Genomic DNA, 16,553 nt, shown 5'->3' with positions numbered 1-16,553 from the left:
CAGTCTCCCTTTAGAAGCAACTTAAAAATCCCGTCATGTTCCCATGTCTTGAAAGGATTATAGTGGCAGTTGGCAAGCAGAGGGTGTTGACAAAAGCCTTCCTTTTCAAAGAGAGAGACTACTGGCCTCAGCAAAAACTCTTACTTACACCTACCACACATCATTTGTTTTATTTATACAGTGTTGAAAAAAGTGAAGGCGTGTAATAAAAATAAAACAAATTTTGATTTTTAAAGTGTACAATATTGTATACAAACCTAACAAGAAGCTGAACAAAGTCACAGTGAGATTTTCCAAAATCCTAGTTTCACAAATTATCTTTATTTTAACGAATTTGAATAAGAATTAACTCTTTTTTTAAAACTCTTTAACGGCTTAGAAAGCGGGAGAAATGTGTCTGGTTTTGTTGAAAAGGGTGTTGGTGTTGGCCTGCCGCACACAAAAAGAGCCCTGCTTGTTAGGTCTGAATAAAGAACACAGGACTGAAATGCAGGGAGAGCACTCCACTGCATCGAGAGGGGTCGTCTCCGGATGCTGACAGAATTCTGTTAACCCCTGACTTGCGTTACAAAAGCATCCATTGTAGCAGTAGGCTGGATGCGCGTTTTTGGGCCGCTTCGGGTGAATGTAAAATAAGCCGTCTCCTTTTCTTCCTTTTTGCATTTCTTTTACACCCCCTGCTTTTATTTCACACAGATCTTTAGATTCAATTTACTTCTGATTCATTTCCATTGAAGCACGTTATAATGGTCAAGTGCTTCTGAAATAATCTGCTGTTTTCAGTTGCAGGTCTACCTTTGAAAAGCGGGCCTGGTTTTCAGCTGTACTGACTTGAATCCCATTAACACATAATAACATTACGCATGCATGTTTAGGATCATAGCCCTTGAAGATACTCCACCACACAGTATTCATTCAGTAGGCATAATGCAAATAAATAAACAAAGTCCCTGCTCTAAATTAAAAACTTTTTTTTTGTCATGCAAAGCTTAGTTGGAGTGATCCAAGATCCAACAGGACAAATGGTAAAAACAGCTACAGCAGTGTTATTTCAGTATGTCTAGCCCTTACAGTTTTACTGGCCTGTAACTTGTAATTTCAACAGCAAGTGATGATGGAAAGTGGGTGATATTGAGCAACCTTATCTGAGACTCAAAAACCATCTTCTAAAGGGAAAGAAGGTTTATACTATATATATATATATATATATATATATATATATATATATATATATATATATATATATATATATATATATATATATATATATATATATATATATATATATATATATATATATATATATATATATATATATATATATATATATATATATATAATTTTTTTTTTTTTTTTTTTTTTAACCTTTATTTAACCAGGTTAGTCTCATTGAGATATAGAATCTCTTTTTCAAGAGAGACCTGGCCAAGATAGCAGTACAAATTAAAGCATACAATCACAAAAACACAAAAGTCAAGTGCATTTCAATTAAATAAAAATGACATTAAAACATTTGCATGTGTGGATTGAGTCATGTTCTATAGATTTAACATAACCTTTAAACTCATTTAAGGAAATTACACTCTGTAGTTTGAGTATTTTCTGTAGGTCATTCCAATTTGAAGGTGCAACAAACATGAAAGCTTTTTTGAACATCTCAGTCCTGGCTTTAGGTACATTCAATGAAATAATTTTCTGGGACCGTAAACCATAAGTACTCTGTGTAAAAGAAAGTAAATCAGATATGTAACCTGGTAGCCTGCCTATGATACCCTTATATATAAAGATATAAAGGTGAGTAAGCCGGCGACTTGACAAAGAGGGCAAATTCACCGAGGAGTAAAGTGTACAGTGATGAGTGAGGGGTCTACAATTCGAGATAAATCTTAAAGCGCCATGAAACACAGAATCCAACATCTGAAGATACTTTGATGGAGCATTCATATACAGCAGATCACCATAATCAATCATAGATAGAAATGTGGCATGGACTAGCCTTTTTCTGGCAGAAAAAGTAAAACAAGATTTGTTTCTAAAGAAAAAACCTAGCTTCAGTTTCAACTTTTTCACTAGATTCTGTAAATGAAGCTTAAAAGAAAGGTCATCATCAATTAAAAATCCTAAATATTTATAAGATGAAACTACCTCAAGTTTATTACCCTGATCAGTAACAATATTCAGGTCTGACTCATTTTCCAATTTCCTTGCGTTTGAAAAGACCATTACTTTGGTCTTCTCTGCATTAAGCACAAGCTTTAATTGATAAAGCTGAGCTTGCACTCTATTGAAAGCAGTTTGCAAGCATTCATACGCCTTCTTAATGGTAGTTGCAAAACAATAAATAACTGTATCATCCGCATAAAAATGGAAAAATGCATGTTGGACATTTTCCCCTATACAGTTTATATAAATGGTGAATAAAAGTGGCCCAAGAATGGAGCCCTGTGGAACCCCTTTACAGATAGATACATAGTTTGACATTAGGCCATCAACTTGCGTAGCTTGAGTCCTGTCAGCGAGGTAGTTGATAAACCAGCCCACAGAGTGCTGAGACATGCCTATACTGATCAGTCTCTGAACTAGTATGCTATGGTCTACTGTGTCAAAAGCCTTGGACAAATCAATAAACAGTGATACACAGTGTTTCTTTTCATCCAGCGCTTTGACTATGTCATTAATTACTATGTCATTAATATATATATATATATATATATATATATATATATATATATATATATATATATATATAATGAATGTGTTTGTTTTTAGATATTTCTTATACTTGCTTGAGTATAAACACACTTTTGTGAGAAAAAGACCATCAAGGTAACGCACATGGAAGTAAATAGAACACAAAACACCTGTACATTACAGATAACAAAAATAAGAAACCATTTATAAAAAATAAAATAAAAATGAGTGTAACGCAGGGACTTCTGGGAATGTATTTTTACTGTTTATTTACAGTAAATTATATTGTAATTCATAGTTTTTACTTGCAAAAACATAAATTTGACATATACACAAACTATATGTAAAATGCGATTTAGAGTTTTTCACTATTGTGATGTAACTAACGTTTAACCAATTATCATGTTTTTCTGCAAAGAGTGAAAACGTTTTTTACAGTATATAGTTATGTGTGAGTTATTATTATTAACATATACCAATATTTGTTCAAAAGTTTGCCATCTGTAATTGTTTTTTAATGTTTTTAAAATTAGTCTTTTCTGCTCATCAAGGCTGTATTTATTTGTTACAAAATACAGTGAAATATTATTACAATTTAAAATAACCATTTTAAAAAATATATATTTTAAAATGTAATTTATTTTTGTGATGGCAAAGCTGGATTTTCAGCATCATTACTCACACGACCCTTCAGAAATCATTCTATTTTGATTTGCTGCTTAATAAATATTTCTGATTATTATCAATGTTGAAAACAGTTGTGTGTAAAAAATTTTTTTAGGATTCTTTGATGAATTTGAAAGTTCAAAAGAACAACATTCATCTGAAACGGAAAGCTTGTCTAAATGTCATTTTTAAAATAAGTAAAATTCTTACTGACCCTAAACTTTTGAACAGTAGTAGTGCTGTACTACATTATACTGTAGTACAGCACAAATGCAATTGCAGCACATTAGTTTCCACATATTTTAATTTTCCAGCTAAATCATTAACGTATCATGGTTTTCACAATTCAAGCAAACCATTGTTTACCATTTAAGGCATGTTTTGGATTTTTTTGTTTGTTTTTGCATTCATAATGATCTTTTATTGTGAGTGTAATTTTAAAAGAACAGGTTATTTAGGACTTTATGAGCAGCAGCTGAGTGTGTCTGCATGCTTCCCTGCTGTTCAGGCCTGTGAAACAGCCATTTTCTAACAGCCATTTTCTCGCGCTCACGACCAAGCTGTGGCCCAGAGGCTGCAGGATGACATGTGCTCGGGGCACAGTGACAGCTTGAGCTCTATCTCCAGATGCATCTCAGATAAGCTTTCCACCTGGTGACAGGCAACAGACAAGTGCTTTGGTAAGAGAGCGTTTTTTTTTCCGTACGGCTTTATAAACACAGCTAATGATGACAAGCCTTTAAGGAGATGAGCGCAGATAGAGGAGATTGTTAAACCAGTGCAGGAAAGAGCTTGTTTTCATCACGAGAGACCTTAAAGGATTAGTTCACTTCAAATTGAAAGTGTCCTGATATTTTACTCACCCCCATGTCATCCAAGATGTACATGTCTTTCTTTCTAAAGTCTGAAAGAAATTAAGCTTTTTTTGAGGAAAACATGCCAGGATTTTTCTACCTATAACGGACCAACATTATATGGGTTGAAGGTCAGAATCAGTCTAGTTTTAAAGGGCTTTAGGGTGCTTTCACATCTCTAGTTCGGTTCATTTGGTCCAAACCAAGGGCAAACAATTATACATTGTTGCATATTTCAGCTTTTTTGGTTCCTTTTCACACCACACTGATTGCTTTGGTCCGAACCAGTTGAAATGAACCAAAACGCAGGCACGTGACAACATCCACATCACTCATTGGCCATGGCGTATTTCCTAAACTGCTTTTCGATTGGTCAGAATTTACATGTGGAAAAATTCCAACAAATTTTGAAGAGACAAAGCCAGCAAACTATAATAACACTATGGAGAGACAACTGCGCGGGCCAGTTTTGTCCCTGGCCCTAATCTACTACACTGTGTATTTACCACAGTATGCAAACATTACATTTCTATAATGAAGCGCGGATGCGACGTGAAAACAACATTCTAATGCACTGCAGTCCCTTCAAGTGGAAGCATGCATGAATTATTCTTAACTGACATGCTCATCTTCCCGAAAATATTTCCAACGATCTATCAGGTAATAATGTCATGCACACAATGTCAGCGCAGCTAACTACGGCTGCTGGTTTAGTTAAAAAATTATCAGTACTTTTGCAGTTGGTTGTGTTCAAGGTCGGATCACATTCTCACCCCTAATAAACCGCTCCAGAGTTAGTTTGAAAGCGTACCGAGACCACCTCTTCAAAGAGGTCTCGGGACGCTTGTTTGGTCCGCTTTTGGTTCGCACCCGAGTGCGATTGCTGCTTTCAGACCTGACCAAACGAACCGCACCAAAGTAGGAAGCGAACTCTAGTACGATTCAACCGAACTAAATGAGGCAGGTGTTAAAGCACCTTTAGAGACTCGGCACGATCCCAAATGAGGAATTGGGGCTTATCTAGCAAAACCATCAGTCATATTGAAAGAAAAACTAAATTGTAGATACTTTTTAAGATATATATATTGCTTATCTTGCCCGGCTCTGTGGTGCGCCACCGATAACGTAATCACGTCAGAAAGGTCATGCTGGACGTAGGCAGAAGCCTCCGTCTTTACAAAACGGACATGCGAAGACTAATACAAATGTCCTTTAGCTAAAGAAGGTTAAACAACGATGTGGGATGATTTTTTGGTAAAGGTCGTTTGTATTAGTCTCTGCATGGCTACACTTTGGAGCAGTACTTGCACCTATGTCTAGCCTGACCTTTCCAACATGATTATGTCATCCGTGGTGCACCGCAGAGCAGCACAAGATGAGCAATTTAGGTTAAAAAGTGTGTATATATTTTTTTTTTCTTTGAGAATGACAGAACATTTCGCTAAATAAGACCCTATCCCTCGTCTGGTAATGTGCTGAACCCTCTGAAGCGCTTTGAAACTGCATTGATTTGGACCTTAAACCATTGGTTGTCACTGAAGTCCATTATGTGGAGAAAATCCTGGCATGTTTTCCTCTATTTTATTTTATTTTATTTTCAACTGAATAAAGAAAGACATAAACACCTTGGATGAGATGGGGCGAGTAAAATATCAGGACATTTTCATTTTGAAGTGAACTAAACCTTTAAGTTGGTTCAGCGTGAATTAGCATCTGTTTAACACTTCAACTTTTATTCCCTTTGATGTTCTTGCTGGATTCATAATGTAGCACATTTTCTGGACTCTCAGTAAATAAGGTACAAAAGCTTGTCACTGGGGTGGTACAGTACAACTTTGTTTGTGCATATTTGTCTCTCAAAGGTAAATATTGGTACCAAAAGTGTAGTACCTAAATGGTATTAGAACCATTTTGAAGGGTAGCGGCAGCTTTTGTACCTTTTTTCCTGAGAGTGTGTAGAATGCTACTGCAAATAAATAAATAAAAATGTCCTTGGCTGATGTTTTATGTGTGTTTTTAACCTTTAGATTTGATCATAGTGTTCCGTGCCTCACACATTTTTAAAACGTGTCATATTGTCTAATTGTGGTTAAAGGTGCTACACTAAAGGGAACTCCATAAGTAACTCAGTTTTATGGGCAATTCATGAAGTGGTTTTATTTGTCTGTTGATGCTGGCAAGAGATACGGTTTCACAAACAGTTATGTAAACAAATGCTGAGACATCGCACTGAATAAACTTCACTGTTATCACTTAACCTAAAGACAACTGTAGTGTAACTCTTTGAGTGATTTACAACTTGCTTATTCAAATCCAAGAAAAACATTCCTTTTCCATGTATTTCCTCCGAGAACCCAAATTTACCAGAAGTAGTTGGGAAAGCACTTCTTGGCGTTTAGAGACTTGAAAGCGGACGTTTGGCTTAGGTTAAGACCTCTGACCCATGGCTGATGCTATGACTCTGCATGAAATGAAATTCATATTCCCTTAAGGTCCACCAATTCATATTTGTGCAGCTGGCAGGAGTATGATGGAATATGTTATGAGTGTTTGTACAAGAAGGCGATGTAAATGAAACCAATGAACATTTAAGGGTATCAAATTATGGAGGAACATTTTACCTCATCAGAAAAAAACTTGTTAATGTGTGTTTTCTCCATTCTCAGCTCTCTCTTGTCTTAATTAACTTTTTTTTTCCTCTCCATGTTATTATTGGAAAAATCAATAAAAATGAATGTTCTTTTTTTCTTTTTCATATCCTATTTGCAAAACGGTTTTATGTTTTGTTTTGTTTAGTTTTAAAATCTTTAAATGTTGTTACGTGTATTCTTAAAATATGGGGACAAAACAGTTTGGACAAGAAAAATTTACTTAAATCAGCATATTATCTCTCTCTCTCTCTCTCTCTCTCTCTCTCTCTCTCTCTCTTTCTCTCTCTCTCTCTCTCTCTCTCTCTCTTTCTCTCTCTCTCTCTCTCTTCTTTCTCTCTCTCTCTCTCTCTCTCTCTCTCTCTTTCTCTCTCTCTCTCTCTCTCTCTCTCTCTCTTTCTCTCTCTCTCTCTCTCTCTCTCTCTCTCTCTCTCTCTCTCTCTCTCTCTCTCTCTCTCTCTCTCTCTCTCTCTCTCTCTCTCTCTCTCTCTCTCTCTCTCTCTCTCTCTCTCTCTCTCTCTCTCTCTCTCTCTCTCTCTCTCTCTCTCTCTCTCTATATATATATATATATGTGTGTGTGTGTGTATGTATCCTATGTTGAGAATAATATTTACTGTAAAACAAATATTTTAGTGCATGTATTCATTCCACCGAATAATTTTCTTTAGTCACAAACTGCTAGCAAAAGAAGATGATGAATGAGTAAAAAAAAAAAAAAAAAAATACATTAGACCTAACAGACACAACGCTGAACATCAAAAAATGATTATTCAATGTTTCTAAGATGTTGTGGTTTGCAGTATTGGCTGGCTGAGTGAGTTTACCAGGCAATTGGAGAGGTGTTTAGACTCAACCACGGTTTGAAAAAGGAGATCCCTAACTGTTGGTGTCACAGAGAGAAGCCTCTGTTTGTGAACCACAGCGAGGCTTCAATTTCCTCCGTAAACTCTGGCAGCCAGAGCAGTCAGCGGGGTCAGCCATTAAACCACATTTAAAGGGGAAAGGAATGCTAAGAGACTGAGAGATGTGAACATTCTCCTGTCTTTGTCTCAGAGTGGATCTGTCAGAGTCTGAGCGTTTTACTGCTCAGAAAACGAGACAAGCTTTTAACACCACTGCTGCTTAGCGTCTTGTCAGTCAGTGAACCAAATCCTGAGGGTTCATCTCATCACTGATTAATGTTACTGGTTAATGCCAGTGTTTTTTGTTTTGTTATGTTTTTTTAAACAACCAAGCATCCTTGACAACAAATTTACTTTATCTCCCGGAGGAATATGTCAGTGTGTACTTAATTTGCCAAATCATTCAATGTTTTAGTTCTTATTACACTTCAGCATAACATTTAAATATGTTAAACATGATCAAAGATCTTGTCATTTCAAGTATAGATGTCACTCAGTGGTTTATAAGCAGCATTTAGGGGCCCAATGGAGAATATATAGCCTATATAAAGTTTCAGAGCAGAGACAGTGTGGCTTTGAAACAGGCACCATGGGAAGAGGTTGAACACTTCATCACATCAGGGTGGGATGAACAGGGCTGCTGGCTGTTTTATAGTCGTATAAAAACCACATGGATAAATAAACTTCATTAATGGGCAGAGCTGTCATCTTTCTCATGTTGTGGTTAACTCATTTGTGCAAGAGGATTATTGTGGATATCAAGGATTAAATTGGTGTTTTTGTGCATAAATCACTGATATAGACAATTTTCATAGTTTTCAGGCTATTTTTTCATGTTGTTCTGTAACATATATCTATGTATATATATATATATAATATGTATGTATATATATATATATATATATATATATATATATATATATATATATATATATATATATATATATATATATGTATATATATGTATATATATATATATATATATATATATATATATATATATATATAATTTAAATAGAAAATTAGAAGCCTCCAAGTGAATTTATGGATGGATGGATGGATGAATGAATGGATGGACAGATTGATAAACTGATCTATTAATGAACAAATTAATGGACGGAGGGATAAGTGGATTGATAAAAGGATGAATGGACGGATGTATGAACGGATAGATGGATGGATTGATAAAATAATAGATAATAAACGGATAGACAGACAGACAGACAGACAGACAGACAGACAGATAGATAGATAGATAGATAGATAGATAGATAGATAGATAGATAGATAGATAGATAGATAGATAGATAGATAGATAGATAGATAGATAGATAGATAGATAGATAGATAGATAGATAGATAGATGCATTGAGTGATTGTGAATTACATTAATTTACATTCTTGAACAGGTCTACACAACTTGAAATACTAATGAGCGCTATAAAGTTTCCAAACTGCAATCAGCATTCTTAAAACCATAAATTATTATGTATGTGCATGGACCAGCTGTGCCTTAACCTGGGTGAGAGAAAAACAATTAGGCCTGGTCCCCGAGTGGAGCACTGGGTCTTTGTTAATGGCTAACATCCTGCAGGCTGTGATCTCACATCCTCCAGGGATCTCTGGCCATTATTCAAAGGGGTTGAGGGCCAATAGGGCCAGGACACAGGTCAGGGGCCTCCTGGTGCATTGGTAAGGTGAGCACAGATAGAAAAGGATCTATAGTGAAATATCAGCAGAAATCCCACATTTTTTGTTTTATAAACTGTTTTTGGAAAAACCTAGAATATGTTATATGGGGAAAAAAATCCTCTACTGCATTTAAATTCAACCGCTTCAGACTCAGATTTAATTGTAAGCTATAGTTTTTAAGTGGAGCTTATCTTTCAGATTTAAACAACCCAGGCTCATTAGAAATACGTGCCTGTGGCTACATTTCTGAAAAGTGATATCACCGGTACCTTGCTTCTTGCACATTTTGGGGCATTATCAAAGTAAAATGTCCAGTGAGAATTTGGCAGTTTTATTAACGTTGTTTTGCTGCAGTTAACTGGCAGTGTTAACAAAACCAAAGAACATTCTGATAGCTTAATTCTTTGTATAGATTCTATAGATCATAATTTGTGTTAAAGGAAACACATTTTTTTTACCGCTATTATCTCATCTCGAGACAGGATTGAATTTCATTTCATTTTCATTATTATTATTATTATTATTATTATTATTATTATTATTATTATTATTATTATTATTATTATTATTATTATTATTAAATTATCAATGTTTATTGCATACATGTGTACATGTTATTTCTCAGGATTATTTGATGAATATAAAGTTCAAAAGAACAGCATTTTTCTGAAATGGAAAGCTTTTGTTACTATAAATTACCATTCAAAAAATTGGTGTCAGCAAGATTTGTTGTTGTTGTTGTTGTTGTTGTTGTTTTGGAAAGAAATGAATACTTTGATTCAGCAAGGATACATTACATTGAACAAAAGTGGCAGTAAATATATTTATAATGTGACTTAAGTTTTCTATTTCAGATAAATGCTTTTCTTGTGAACTTTCTCATCAAAGAATTGTGAGAAAAATGGCTATACACAACTGTTTTTCAACATTGACAATAATAAAAATTAATGTTTCTTGAGCAGTAAATCATTAATTTCTAAAGGATTGTGTGATCGTAAAGACTGGCACTATAAAATCCAGCTTTGCCAAACCAGGAGTATATTGCATTTTAATATATTCACATTCATTATTTTAAATTGTAAAACTATTTCACAATATTACTGTTTCTGCTGTATTTTTATATACAAGAAATGCAGCTTGTTGAGCAGAAGATACTTCTAAAAAAAATCTCACCAATCTAAAACTTTTAAACGGTATATGTTTTGAGTTTTTGCAAAAATATAGGCACAGGGGAAAAAAATTCAATGAGCCTACTGGATTTAAAACCGCATATCTGGGAACATTACCCACATGTTCCTCTCTCTACATATATTGCTAGATGGATTGAAGTAAGTGCCATGCTTTTTTTAAATGTTCTCATATTTTTGAAATATCCAAATCATGCATCCAGTGTTGGCGAGGAATAGGGTAGTGTGGCTTGTCAATCTAAAGTTTTGTTTAAGTATTGTAAGCGTTAAGCCTCCTTTCTGGTTTTATATTTATAGCGTGTGACAGGCTGAATATTACATTATCACAGTCCAGCAGAATTCATGGCTGAATAGAGAATCGTTTTCCCATGAACGGCACAAAACTCCTTGCAATCTAGGATTTGTATGAGAAGTGTTTGGCAAAATTGCGTCAGCAGACATCCCAGATAAGACAGATGGAGAACATTTGCCAGGGAAACTTAATATGGAAATGTCTGCTTTGTTAATTCTGTTTACAAACGTTTTTATAGTCATTTAGCATTTAATGACAGAATCAGCACGTACACATGGTGCGCTAACACAGCAGTTCATCACATCTGGAATAACGCAAACAAAATAATATTAACTGAAACACATTTTGAATACTGTAACTAATTGGCCCTAATGGACACCATTTTTTTCCGCATGCATTCCTAGACTCTAAATGCGATATTCATTGTGCTTTTATATTCAAATAGGTACTATGAATAAATCATTTTTGGCTTTTAAGTATGATATGGCACCTCAGATGTGATTTAAAACACTCACAGCTGTCGACTGGGGCTTAAAATTCATCTGGTTTCAATCAATACGTGCAAATTATCACCTGAAAACACATTTTAATCTTAATCAAAGCTTTGCTGACATGACCACACAGCCTTTCAGGACTTCTGTTCCTCTGTGGGAAGACATCGGGCTCCTGTGGTAACATTAAAACCGCTGTCTATAGGCCGCAGGAATAAACCTTTACTTTGACATTGAAATAACAGGAGAACATGGTCAATGTTTATCTATACCATGTGTAATAATAGTGTTTAATGCCCCAGTGGCTCATCTTTGAGGGCTTGTGTTTGTCATTCTGCTCAGATGGGCTCTGCGGGAGTGTGAGAGATGAGCTGCGGATGGCCACACCGCTACCTTGGCTCCATACGCTGCTTCTTGTCTGTTTGTTTCTCTTGGCTTTCCATCCATTTATTATGTCAGTGTTTAAATCGGTGTATTCAAACTTATTGCAGGTGGGAGTTCGTTTTTGGCCAGTTTAGTCCTCCGTCTGCGAAAACAAGAGTTGCACTGTAGCTGTTGGCTCTTCCAGAGTATCAGACTGTGGGATATTATTGGTTCAACAGTACAGTAAATTCAATAAATTAAAGTTCTAAATAAAATGAAGGAAAAGGAATGCATAAAAAAATGATTTATGTTCCATCAAAGTGCAAATACTTGTGGTTAATAAGGCTAAAATTACAACACTCAGAAGTCATATATTATTTGCTAATCAAACAATTTACTTGTTTTATAGTGTGCTTGGCGTGCCTTCCAAAAAACACATTCGATTTCAATGTCTAAAAATAATCTCAGGGGTCTCCTTAGCTATGTGTAAATGTTTACTTGACAGAGTTTAAATGTATTTTAGAAGCCAGAAAATCATTTTTGTTTGTTTGTTTGTTTGTTTGGGTTTCTAATGTGGGCATGAAATCAAAAATCTGTAAGTAATGTTCTACTCTTTGGAGAATGGGTCCGAGCAACCTTATTCTGTGAAAATATTTTTCTTTTATCCCATCATAAGCAAATGTTGACACGTCCATGCTACTGTGATCAGAGTTCGCTGCCATGTCAAGGTCAGAAAGATCTCTAGAGGAAGCCACTCACCGCTGTTGTCAAGTCATTCATATTCAGTTTCCTGTTTTGATTGTGAGAACGATTATATTTTATGCTTAGGACATCAATGTTTATAGCACACAGGGTTATAGACCTTCGGGATTTGTGTTCACCTTCGGGATGAACCTTATAGACCTTCAGGATGAACCTTATAGACCTTCGGGATGTGTGTTCTCCTATTGTATTTGCACTAACTAGGATGGGTTAAATGCAGAGGACAAATTCCGTGTATGGGTTACAATACTTGGCCTTCACGTCGTGTAACCTTTTGTTTTTCCCAAAAACAATGCAGCACTTTAAGAATGATGACTTTACACATTTGGCACACATTTATTGAAAGGAAAGGAAAAGCCTTTGTAAAACTGGACAAAACATAGAAATATAATATAATACAAATGTTGTGAAGTTTATACTAAAAGAATAAGTGGACATATTTCTATGTCTTGCACTCACAACTGTTTATGTAGAATGGCCTTACTCATGAATGGTAGATTTTCTATGGGTATAAACTTGAATAAGTTGGCAAAACTCAAAATATTTAAGATAATCAGTTGCGCTCAATTTTTTTTAAACTACCAAATTTTAAGTGAGCAGAACTTTCAGGTTTTTATTTTGTATACATACATTTGATTTGCTCTAAACTTGAAATATTTGAGTAAGCTAATTCATACATTTACTTTAAAATGATCATGTAATCTCAATTTAAATATTTTGATTGCATTAGTATAGCTTGCTGAATGAGTACCGTAACATCTGTTCTCAATGGACTGCATTTATGGACTGCATTTATATAGCGCTTTTATCCAAAGCGCTTTACATTTTTGCCTCACATTCACCCATTCATACACCGACGGCGATGTCAGCCATGTAAGGCGCCATCCAGCTCGTCGGGAGCAGCTGGGGTTAGGTGTCTTGCTCATGGACACTTCGACACTTGGTCAGGTGGAACCGGGGATTGAACCACCAACCTTCTGGTTTGTAGACAACCTACATGAACCACTGAGCCACTGCCGCCCCAGACCCAACAAAACAAAACTAAATAAAACTAAACTTCTCAAACTAAACTCAAGCTCCACTCATCATCATATTGCTAACCCAAAAAAAATGACATAATGAAACTCTTCTAAACTAGCATAACAACACTAGCCTGACAAGCCAGACCCACATCAAGATGTTGGGTCTGGGACCTCACCATTAAAGGGCTCAATCCGAGGGGCGGGATAAACGGTTTTCTTTCAAATTCCCTCTGCACGCAATTGGATAGCGCTAGAAACAACCAGAGCAACGTGAAGCGGAGCTAGTTGATAGATTAAACTTTCTCACATCTTTTAGCATATGGCTGAAGAAACTGTAGAGTAGAGTATATTCAAATTATTGGCTTTGGGCGTGGCCTCGTAGGGCAGCAAAGCATTCTGGGAATTGTTGTCTTTTATCCCCATGAGGCAAAAATACATTTTCTGTATACATTTTCTCAGTCTAGAAAGCACCAAATTAAAAAATAATTTCACATTTCTACTACCCCTTTAAAGGGGTGGTAAAATATGTTTTCCCTTTTCTAACTTTAGCTAGTGTATGTTGCTGTTTGAGTATAAACAACATCTGCAAAGTTACAACACTCAAAGTTTAAAGCAAAGGGAGATATTTGCTTTTAAAGGTGCCCTAGAATGAGTTGAAACAATATGTTAAATTGTTCTCTGATATCTACATAGAGAGTATTTGGCTTATTTAAGGGCAAAAATTGTGCAGATATGGTTTAACAGGTCCATTTACAACCCTAGACATTGTCCCTATAGGATGTAATGCTCTGTTTTTGCTCTGTTTATTTGGAAGAGTCATGAATATTAATGTTGAGCTCTGCTCTGATTGGCTTATTTCAGCCGCTCACAGCACAGCAGTTCAGTTGTTCAGTGAAGCAGCTTGTGAGTCCTGACCGTCCTGACAGAACACAGACAGACTGAATGACACTTTAAGCAGAACATCTCAAATGGACATAGCTAAAATGCAGCTTACTTGTTTATTGGTGTTTTCAGATCATCCACATGCGAGAAAGAGCTCACGTGCTTGCCGTTGCCCGATTTCAGTAATTTAAATTCCCCTAACAGAGCTTTTTTGTGAAAAGAACACATATACTATCCAGTGTTTTACCTAAACATGTCCAGTCTGGCAACCATATGCACGCGAGCTCTCTCTCACGCGCGGATGATCTGGAAACACCAATAAAGTAAGCTGCATTTCAGCAATCTCCATTTGAGATGTTCTGCTTAAGGTGTCATTCAGTCAACGTTTTAGACTTGATGGGCAATCTTGTGTTGACTGTGATGACTGTGTTGACTGTGATGCACTTTAAAATACAAGCATGCAAAAACATCATAGTCCTACTTCAGTTCTCAAAAAATATAAATATATAACTTATATTTTTACAAAATGAATAGCCTTGTCAAATGACTGTCGTTTTAAATTATATGGTGGAAAAGGTGACGTTTGCTAGAAGGGTCGAGTGAACGATCTGTAAGCAATGTATCTACGGTTGTATTTTGTAATACAAAATTATATTACCCTTTGTCATTAGACACACTATTTAGTTTTGTATGGTACTTGGCGTTTCCTATTGTTACTGTACTAGCATCTTGCGTCATCTAGACGATGGGTCTCTCTAAGAAACTTTCAATTTAATCAGAAATTGTTTAAACAGCTAGTCTAGCAATAAGTGGATAAATCACTACTTGCTTGCAGGAATATAGATGCCCCTTTCTTCAGTTTAAGATGCTGAGCGAAGCTTGGTTGAAATGGGCAGAACAAACAAACGATTTTGAAATAATTTGTTGTGGTATCCGATTATAATAAACCTCAACCATGACTGTTGACATATGAAAAGTCCTCACATCCCCTGCACATCCTGAACATGTGTCATGAGAGCTGCCGTTTTTGCTATCCTCGCATGATGCTTGTTTACCCGCAGTCCCGATGATTCGGCTCCGTCAGTTTCACCTGACAATGGACATGTTCGGAAAGATGCAAATGTTGGGGGCGTGGATCCCCAAAGCTTGCGTCACGGTTGGCAATATGTTTGACTTTCTGACATCAGCAGCTCCAGTATTTACATAAACCCCTCCTCTGAGAATATTAAATAAGGGGGACGAGACCATTTTTTATAGCTGTGAAGAAGAGTAGGCTGGAGTGTGTTAGGCGGTTAGCGAATCACAACACAGCTGGGCCAGCTAACCAATCTGAGCACATTGCATATTTTTGAGGGACTGGCTTTATAGAACCAGGAAACCATCAGACTGTTTTTACATGGAGAGACAGAGCAGTGTACAATAAAGGTAAAATGTAGGAAAAATAATGCAATTTTTTTATAACGAAGCATGAACACATATTAGAGTGCACCTCGCAAACACAATCAAGCCTTCGAAAGAATGTGTTTTACCACCCCTTTAAGTGTTTAAAAGCACCAAAACATTTGTTCTGTATTACAAATTCATGGCAGAAAAATTATATCTAAATAGGCTACTACTTCTGTGTGACATTTAATTCAGCTGCTCCACTAAATGCAATGCCTCTTGTGAGGCTTTATTCAAATTAGGTGCAAAGCTATCCAAGAATAGCTAATTTAAAATATCAAATCTTATTAGATAACCTCGTCATGAAGGGGAGGAACCGTTATGGTAAGGATTAGCTCGAGTCAGAAGGTAACAGCTCCCTTTATTGAGAGTCTAGGGTTGCTTCCAAATATGCTCAGAGGTAAAAAATAAATAGAATTCTTTTTAATTCATTTTTAAATAATTATATTGAAGAGCAACATGTAAAGAAGACCATGCAGCATTGTTGGTCTGTTCCCAAACACCTTATATAAGCCTGGTGTAAAAAAAAAAACAAAGGAAAGTTCTAAATACTCATAAAACTTAATTTGATTCATTAATTTATTTTGAGCTGGCTCTGCTCAAACCAATTAATTATTTTGAATGTTAGGATTTAGATTGGTAAAAGGAAACATCAGTG

This window comes from Pseudorasbora parva, chromosome 17, assembly GCF_024679245.1.
Source record: "Pseudorasbora parva isolate DD20220531a chromosome 17, ASM2467924v1, whole genome shotgun sequence".
NCBI lineage: Eukaryota > Metazoa > Chordata > Actinopteri > Cypriniformes > Gobionidae > Pseudorasbora > Pseudorasbora parva.
The sequence above is the reverse complement of the archived record's forward strand: the minus strand, read 5'-3'. Positions refer to the sequence as shown.